The sequence below is a fragment of the Physeter macrocephalus genome, unplaced genomic scaffold, assembly GCF_002837175.3.
Source record: "Physeter macrocephalus isolate SW-GA unplaced genomic scaffold, ASM283717v5 random_2954, whole genome shotgun sequence".
NCBI lineage: Eukaryota > Metazoa > Chordata > Mammalia > Artiodactyla > Physeteridae > Physeter > Physeter macrocephalus.
In genome coordinates, this window is record NW_021148240.1 from 1 (window position 1) to 9,611 (window position 9,611).

At 56.1% G+C, this 9,611-nt stretch overlaps 1 pseudogene; it reads left to right on the top strand.

The window, feature by feature from the left end:
• Positions 1–2,945: 2,945 nt before the first annotated feature.
• Positions 2,946–6,218, top strand: LOC112065196 (metallothionein-1E-like; annotated as a pseudogene).
• Positions 6,219–9,611: the final 3,393 nt, after the last annotated feature.

Consider the following 9,611-nt stretch of genomic DNA (forward strand, 5'->3'; position numbering starts at 1 on the left):
CACTTCACAGATGCCCCAGTGTGTGGACCACTCACGCCTGGAGCAGCTCTGTCCCCTGCCTCCCCGCAGGGAGCATCAGTCTGGGCTCGCCCAGGGCTACGGACAGGACACTCGCCACGCCTGACAGCTCCCTGCAGGGGCTTGGCTCTCAATCTTCGCAAGTTCCTCCCTCGATCAGGATGACATCTTCCCTTCCCTCAACATCCAGCCCGTGGCTACCTGACACCCCGAAAGTGATTTGGATTTGTTTGGTGGGAATTTCCCAGCCGTTTCCAGGAGACTTGGTTTCAGAAGAAGGACTTCATGTGTTCCTCTGCAGAGTGATGGTGGTGCTGCAGTGCAGAGGGCCTGGTGGTGTTTATTAGCAAGAAGTGTGTGCTGAGGGAACAGGTAATACAGCTCAGGTGTCGGGTCCCCTGGAGGTTTGGGGAGGGAATTCCTCTTTGATGGGCAATCCAAGAGAAAGAGGAGACACGTGGCTCAGAAGTCAGGACCAAGAGCGGCCACAGGTGCCCTGTGTGAAGAGGGCATTTCGGGAGCCGGCCCGTGCTGCGTGCGTGGGTGTTGGCGTCAGGCACCCAGGTTGCCAGCCACCATGCCACTTCCTGACCTGGCAAGTCACTGATACTCTCTGAGATTTCACTTCCTCCTTTCGATAAAAAAGATGAATTTCAATGAGGGGGAATAAGCGAGATAGTGGCCTGGCTCCTAGCTCGGGCTTCCCGAACCCGAGGTGTCCTTTATGATCGCTATCTCCACACTGACATTTGTGCACAGAGACTCCTTTAGCTCCCAACAAGCTCCTGGACAAAGGCTCCCTGGTTTGCAAGCAAGCTCATGGTGAGGGCAGAGATGGATAGGAACCTTGCTTTTCCAGTGCCACAGGGCGTGGGGATGTCCTCCAACAAGCCCCATGGAACGAGGCACCGCCACGGCATTTGGACAGACTCAGCGAACGGGCATGGTCTGCTGCGATGGTGCCAATTCCAGAGAGGTTAAGCAGCTTACTCAAGGGCACACAGCCTATACTCAGAGGACTAAACCTACACTGCAGCTGTCTCACCTCCCGGCCACAGGGTGCCTGTTAGGACATCACTGGAGGCTGAATCCGGCCTCTCCTTTTCAGGGCTGCAAGGGTCTTCGGAGACGGTCCAGCTGTGCTCCTGGCTGCAGAGGTGGGAGGCTGCAGCCCAGAGAGGTCACAGAGCTGGGCACAGGGTTCTGACTGCCAGCTCAGTGCTTTCCCACTGCTGCCTCTGTGCCAGGTGTTCAGTGTCCTCACCTTTCACGGGATGACATGGTGTCCGGTTGGGCGGGGGGCTGCAGTCAGCCTGCAGGAGGGCCAGTCCCATCTGTGTCACATAGAGACATGTGACATAACCTCTCTGGGGCTCAGTCTCCTCTGCTCAAAGGGCGAAATAATAGTGTCTGGCTCTTGGGATTAAAGAACTGAATACATGCAAAGAATGTCAGAATATACTGGGCACTCGGTGAGTAATCGATCATATCACGGATTTATTTATTTGTTTGTTTGTTTGTTATCGTTAGCCTAGGAGACACTGTTCTCCTTCCAGACACGCAAGCAAGGATGGTGTGTTTAGCCCTGTGCTCTGGGCCGTCCTCGTCAACCCTGTGAGCATGGGACCAGTTGCCCCGAGAGGGTTAGCCTGCCTTCACGCAGAGAGCCATTGACACTACAGAGAGAAAGCCGTGAGCAAGACACTCGGTGTCCTCCTGACAGATACAGAAGGGTCCGGCCATTTCTGCTGTCGCCTGCATCAGGATTTCCTTACCATTTTCTTTTCACTGCTTTTCGGAAGTACGTTCCACCAAAAGAAACCTCTTGAACGCTACTGAACCAGAGAGTCAGACGGTAGCCACAAAAGCATAAATACATTCCTATTCTGTCACTTTGGTCGCCCCCAGGATTGAGCTGGACATGGTAGAGACGGGCTGAGGACACAGCTCTGGCCCAAAGGGGAGCTTTCTCACTGACTCTCTCTTTCAGCTGCGAAGCGACAAAAGCACAGAAGCAGGGCACCACTCCCCAGCACTGCGTGCTGCCTTAGGAGCCGCCTTGTACTGTACGTAGTTGGGCCTTTGGGAAACGGGCTCCTGACTGGTATCTCCCTTCTGGGTTGGTGTGACAATTCAAAGAGCAGAAGTGATTAACAAGGCCTGGCATGGACTCCGTGGTGAGTGACTGGCAGGACTACTCAGAGGGAACTATCCACTTGTCTCGCTTTGTTATTTAACGCCAGGTCTGCCCGTCACCTCCAATGATGCCTTCCCTGGGGAGCATCCCATGACTAGGGAACCTCCACCCTGGCGTGGGGTGGACCGGCTACAGTGAGGAGCGCCCCTCGAAAGCTTAGGCAAAGGAGCCCCCGGACAAATGCGCCATCATCCCTCCAGGAAAGGAAAACACGAGTGAGCACTACCGGCTGGACGCAATGTTCATCGCGCTGCCGTTACAGGACACGGTACCGGAAAAATGCTTCCAAAGGCCCGTGCTGGGGACCGGGGCTGGCAACGCCTGAGGACACACGGGGTGGGCGACACGGGGCTGAGGGTCACATGCGCCTGCGCTCTCTGACACCGCTCCCCGGCTCCAGCCAAGCCAGGGACACGAGCGGGAGGAGGGGGCTGTTCTCAGGCGGCACGAAGGGCGACCCGGAGGCCGGCGGCGCGGGGCCTGGGGCGCGGAAGACCGGAGGACGCGGGAGCTGGATTCCTGCACAACCCGGCAACAGGGTGGCTGCTCCCGTCGGGAACATTGCGAAAGGGCGGCCAGGGGGCTGGGACACCGCTTACCGCACGGCACCCGGTTCCTCCGCTCCAGCCGCCACCCAAGTGGAATCGTGCGCTCGGCCCCGCCTGTTGCTCACAGCCCGGCCCAGGGCGCGGCGGGCGCCGCGGGCGCGGACGCGGACGCGGCGGCGGCGGCGGATCCGCGGGGCGGCTGCAACGCGGGGGCGGGGCCTCTGCGCCCGGGCCGCCTCCTCGGCCTATAACTGAGCCCCTGGGCTCCTGGCTCCCACACGCCCCCCACCGGACCGGTGAAGCGGCTTCGCCCCTTGCTTTGGACCTCGGGCCTCACTTCTCCTCCAGATGGACCCCAAGTGCTCCTGCCCCACTGGTAAGGGAGCCCTGGCTTTGAGCCTTAGGATGATGCCCCGTGCCCAGGAGCAGGACGCGAGAAGGGAGGGTTTTGAGTTTGAGCTCACGAGGACTCCTGTCACGGGTCCAGGCCTTTCTTGGTAGCCGGGCTCCTGAGAGCATGTCAGTCTCCCTTTGCCTCTCCGTTAACACGGAGGGCACGGAGGCTCCAGGCTGTCCTTCCTGAGGTCACCCAGCTGATCAGGGGGCTGCTAGACCGGGACCCAGTGTCTGGAGGAGGCCTCGGAGCTGCCAGGACTTGATGGGAGGAGGGGACATTGCCTCTTTGGGGTTCAGGCCATGGGCCCTGGCCCCCAGCCCCAGTCAGCCTGGGCTGGGTCTGGAGCCTGGGACCTTCCCTATGGAGTCCATCAGGAGGGGACCTACCCTCCTTGGACCAGAAGAGAGGAGCTGGGGCTTCTCTATGCGCCTCAGTGGACACCAGCTCCCGGGGCTGGGTCCTGACGGAGGAGGAGGGCTCAGGGAGGCATTGCTGACCGTCTGCTGTAGCTCCTGCATCCCCCTCCCTGCTCACTGCTGGCCTTTCCCTTCCTGGCAGGCGGCTCCTGCAGCTGTGCTGGCTCCTGCAGCTGCAAAGCCTGCAGATGCACCTCCTGCAAGAAGAGTGAGTGTGCGGGCCCTTCTCTGGGAATGCGGGGTCTGGGTTGAGTGCCAGGAGGGAGGCCAGAGCTCAGCAGGCAGGAGCAGGACAGTGACCAAACTTCCCGGCAACCCCTCACCAGCAAGGGATTCACCATTAGAGCTGGAATCACCTTCGACGTGACCGAGACCAAGGCGCGCACTCGAGAACAGGGAGACCGAGGCCCAGACGGGTCACCAACAGACAACCTCAGACCTGTCACTAGAACTAGTCCTCCTGCCTCCCGAGTCACGCTTCTGAATCCTCTCAGGGACTGAAGCACTTTAGGGACATGAGCTAGTGACCGTGTGTGGCTTCTCGGACCTGGTGCAGCCCCTTCCCGTCGAAGCAGCCCGGAGCTTCCCTACCCCGGGCGGGAGCTGCTCTGTGAAGGAGGGCTTTGCCTCCACTTTGATCCTGAGGACTCGGCTCACATCACTGATGGTGCTGGGGGCTGGCTTTCTCTTGTCCCCAGAGGCCCTGCTCACTGTCTCTCCAAGGCGCTGCGCCCTGTCCTGGGCACTGATGGGGCAGGCAACCTGAACCTAGTGTCTGAGAGCAATTATCTCAGGACGGAGGACACCATCCGGAACTCAGGGTCTGGGCCTGAGGGCAGCCGGGGCCAGGCCTGCTGTTGGGAAGGGTGGTTCCGGACAACGCGTGGTGCGACTGCACGCCGCCCTCGCTTCCCCAGGCTGCTGCTCCTGCTGCCCCGTGGGCTGCCCCAAGCGTGCCCAGGGCCGCGTGGGCAAAGGGGCCCCGGACAAGTGCAGCCGCTGTGCCCGATGTCGCGGAGAACCTGCCCCGGGTGTCAACGGAGGAACACGGGCCGACCTGCATGTTACCGTCTCTCATACAACCGGACCTGACGCTACATTCCTTTTTCTGTGAAATACGTGAGTTGTAATAAAAGTTGTTGACTTTATTCTGGCTCTGTCTTCCTTTGTCTGTCTTGGACAAAGAGACTCCGTGCCCATCAGGGCTGGCGTGGGGAACTGGACTGGAAGCGCAGAGACCTCGGCTCTCGACCAAAGAGTACCCCACCCCAGCCCCCAAAACCCACACACACTGAGCATCTCAGCCGCTTAGGTTAATTTCAGCCCCCGTCTCTCAGCTCCAAATGAAAGCCTCGCCAGATGACACACGGCATCGGACACACAGAGCACGCGCTCCCTCTATTCCCCTTAGGAGTATGCATTGCAGAGAAAGTTGTCCATTTCTCATTTTCCTTCTCTGGGGGCCCCTGCCACCTCAGTCCTCGGTGATGAGAGCCTGGAAAAGTACCCAGAGGGGATGGAATCCCACACCCCTCCTGTTTGACTTCTACGTGTGGCTTGCGTCTAAAACACCCTGGAAAGTCCTATTTGTATTTTCTGCCACAGTTTTAACTCTGGTCACTAGAAAGAATCGCTAACAAAAAATGTGAAAGGACACGATATGTGACACCCATTTTCCCCTTCAACACGCAAAATCACCTTCATACGTCCAGGAGCAGTTCTGAAAATCAGAGGCTTTCGTATGCTGCACATACATTGAAGGTGTGCACGAGTCCTGGGAACACTTCACAGATGCCCCAGTGTGTGGACCACTCACGCCTGGAGCAGCTCTGCCCCCTGCCTCCCCGCAGGGAGCATCAGTCTGGGCTCGCCCAGGGCTACGGACGGGACACTCGCCACGCCTGACAGCTCCCTGCAGGGGCTTGGCTGTGAATCTTCTCAAGTTCCTCCCTCCATCAGGATGACATCTTCCCTTCCCTCAACATCCAGCCCGTGGCTACCTGACACCCCGAAAGTGATTTGGATTTGTTTGGTGGGAATTTCCCAGCCGTTGCCAGGAGACTTGGTTTCAGAAGAAGGACTTCATGTGTTCCTCTGCAGAGTGATGGTGGTGCTGCAGTGCACAGGGCCTGGTTGTGTTTATTAGCAAGAAGTATGTGCTGAGGGAACAGGTAATACAGCTCAGGTGTCGGGTCCCCTGGAGGTTTGGGGAGGGAATTCCTCTTTGATGGGCAATCCAAGAGAAAGAGGAGACACGTGGCTCAGAAGTCAGGACCAAGAGCGGCCACAGGTGCCCTGTGTGAAGAGGGCATTTCGGGAGCCGGCCCGTGCTGCGTGCGTGGGTGTTGGCGTCAGGCACCCAGGTTGCCAGCCACCATGCCACTTCCTGACCTGGCAAGTCACTGATACTCTCTGAGATTTCATTTCCTCCTTTCGATAAAAAAGATGAATTTCAATGAGGGGGAATAAGCAGATAGTGGCCCGGCTCCTAGCTCGGGCTTCCCGAACCCCAGGTGTCCTTTATGATCGCTATCCCCACACTGACATTTGTGCACAGAGACTCCTTTAGCTCCCAACAAGCTCCTGGACAAAGGCTCCCTGGTTTGCAAGCAAGCTCATGGTGAGGGCAGAGATGGATAGGAACCTTGCTTTTCCAGTGCCACAGGGCATGGGGATGTCCTCCAACAAGCCCCATGGAAGGAGACACTGCCACAGCATTAGGACAGACTCCACCCTACCCAACAGCAGGCCTACCCCCAGGTGCCCTCAGGCCCAGACCCTCAGACCCAGACCCTGAGTTCAGGATGGTGTCCTCCGTTCTGAGATAATTGCTCTCAGACACTAGGTTCAGGTTGCGTGCCCCATCCGTGCCCAGGACAGGGCACAGAGCCGTGGAGAGCCAGTGAGCAGTGCCTCTGGGGACAAGAGAAAGCCAGCCCCCAGCACCATGCCATGAACCTCCATGGTCTGGAGCGATTGTGCCAATTCCAGCAAGGTTAAGCAACTTACCCAAGGGCCCAGAGTGTATACTCAGAGGACTAAACCTACCCTACCGCTGTCTCACCTCCCGGCCACATGGTGCCGGTCATGACATCACTTGAGGCTGAATCCGGCCTCTCCTTTTTCAGGGCTGCAAGGGTCTTCGGAGACGGTCCAGCTGTGCTCCTGGCTGCAGAGGTGGGAGGCTGCAGCCCAGAGAGGTCACAGAGCTGGGCACAGGGTTTTGACTGCCAGCTCAGGGCTTTCCCACTGCTGCCTCTGTGCCAGATGTTCAGTGTCCTCACCTTTCACGGGATGACATGGTGTCCGGTTGGGCGGGGGGCTGCAGTCAGCCTGCAGGAGGGCCAGTCCCATGTGTCCGTTACTGCCAGGTGACATTACCTCTCTGGTCATTCTCCTCGCTGCAAAAGTGTAAAATAATAGCCCCTGGTTATTTAATAATTTATCTATGCAACAAATTAGGATGTCAGAATTTAATAGGATTCAAGAATTTAATAGATGCAACAATATTAGTTTTAAGCCTGGCACACAGTATGTAACCAAAATATTAGCTATTAGTTTATTTATATCAGTCATATTTGAGGCGATATTTTCCTACTTACAAAACATTAAGAAAGGGCTGCTGTGCATAGCTGTGTGTCCTGTGTCGTCCTCATCAATCATGTGAGCATGTGCCAATTCCCAGAAAGGGTTATCATCTTTCCCAGAAAAGAGGAGTTGGCACCTGAGCTATTAAGCCATGAGGAAGACTGTACCTGTCCTTCAAAAACTGCAGGAGGATGCCTACCATTTCCGCTGACACCTGCTCTAGGATTTTACTTAACATTTTGTTTTTCTTTTTAAAATAAATTTATTTATTTTTATTTATTTATTTTTGACTGCTTTGGGTCTTCGTTGCTGCACGCGGGCTTTCTTTAGTTGTGGCGAGCGGGGGCTACTCTTCGTTGTGGTGCCCGGGCTTCTCTAGTTGAGGAGCACGGCCTCTAGGCACTTGGCCTTCAGTAGTTGCGGCATGTGGGCTCAGTAATTTTGGCACACAGGCTTAGTTGCTTTGCAGCATGTGGGATCTTCCTGGACCAGGGCTCGAACCCGTTCCGCCTGCATTGGCCGGCAGATTCTTAACCACTGCGCCACCAGAGAAGCCCCAAATTTTCTATATGTATATAAAGTTCTAAAATTTTCCTTTTCCTCAGCCACTATAGGTCTTTCCCAGGGCCCCAAGGGAAGTGGGTTTGCCGACCTTTCTTCAGTGGTTTGGGGATTTTATTTTATTTTATTTTATTTATTTATTTTTTATTTTTTTTGCGGTACGCGGGCCTCTCACTGTTGTGGCCTCTCCCGTTGCGGAGCACAGGCTCCGGACGCACAGGCTCAGCGGCCATGGCTCACGGGCCCAGCCGCTCTGCGGCATGTGGGATCCTCCCGGACCGGGGCACGAACCCATGTCCCCTGCATCGGCAGGCGGACTCTCAACCACTGCGCCACCAGGGAAGCCCGGGGATTTTATTTTTTAATGGAGAAGTGTCTGAGCAGAGCTTGAAGCCTGCACCCTTGAGGCAGGTTTTCTCTTGTCTTACTACCTGTTCCCAGTATTTCTCTCAGGTCCCTGATAGAGGTCCATGGAGAAGGGCCTGTAACAAGTGTAAATTCCCTGTGGGTGTGTGGTTTTTAGGATTTCATACTCTCATACTCACCCACATTTGGCCTTTAGCCCTTGATTCGAATTTTTAGAGTAATTGTACTCACACATATGGTGACTCCATCTTCCACCTGTCGCCAGACGGTAAGCCAGTGTTCACTTCCCATCTCTCCTCCAAAGTGCCCATCTTCCCCGAGATCTCAGGGTAATTGTTTGCCCTGCAGCCTCTTTGAATGAGTCAGAGAAAGTCATGATTTTGAGGATAATCCATTTTTTTCTTTCTTTTAAGGTGGGAGTGGCATTCCTTAGAGCTTCCTATATCCCAGGAGCCAGAAGTCACCCCAGGGATTCTGAAAGAGTCAGTTTTCAGGTGACGCTTCAGGGACTCACTTCAAGGTGGTCACTGCTTGGACCTGATGTGGTCCAGGCTGCAGAAAGGGTTCAGAGGAATTGTTGGAAGAGATGGCCTCAGGGAGGGCCTGGGAGGATATTGTGTAAGTTGAAGAAAGAATTGTAGACCTGTGGGAGAGTCAGTAAGGGCCACACAACAGTGCCACAGTGTCACCATGGCAAGTCTCCCTCTTTCCCAGTCCAGGTACATCCTCGGTCTGTGCCCCCTCCATGTCTACAGGCAGCTCCACATGGAGGAGAGGGACACTGCACTCTGGTTCCCTCACCTCCACTTACTGGAGTTGCTGACGGCCCAGAGACATGGAGCAGATGCAGTGTCCCCCTCAGCCCCTCCCAGGGCCCAGCCTACTGGACTCTTCCTGTCCAGAGGCCAAGCCAGAGCCGCCCGAGTCAGCTTCCTGCCAGTGGGGCCCTCTCTCATCCTTCTCTCGCTAATGAGGATGACTTAATTCCAGCCCAAGACAAAGACACTGACTTGGTCTCCAAAAGAAATTTATTTCCAAAACTGAGGCCACAGAAACAGAAATTCCCCCTCCCTGACCTCTGCTACTCCCATCAGATAATTCCCCAGCCTCCACAATAAGATGCCTCTTTGGCCCACAAACACCTTCTGTAGAATACCCCTGTCTGGGGTCCCACAAGCCCCCAAGGCCAGCTGAGCCTCCCGTTCACAGCTCAGCATGTTTTAACTGGGGTGGCTTCTTTGCCGCCTCCTTGGACAGGAGCTCGTTCCAGAAAGCCACTTCCTTGTCTTTCAGCTTCTCGGCTGCCTGGGTGGTGACGCCAATCTGAAGGTACCCTTCTTTCTGGTCATATACTGGCCAAGGGGGAAGCCCCTCCCCGTTGGGATTCCTGGGAACAGAATCACATAGAAATTCCCCAAAGCTACTGTGTGGCCCCAACAACCCTCAGAGATTGTCAGGGACCCCCTGGCTTCACCTCTGCCAAAGGCTCATACGCCTCCAGAGACAGGAGGCTGACCATC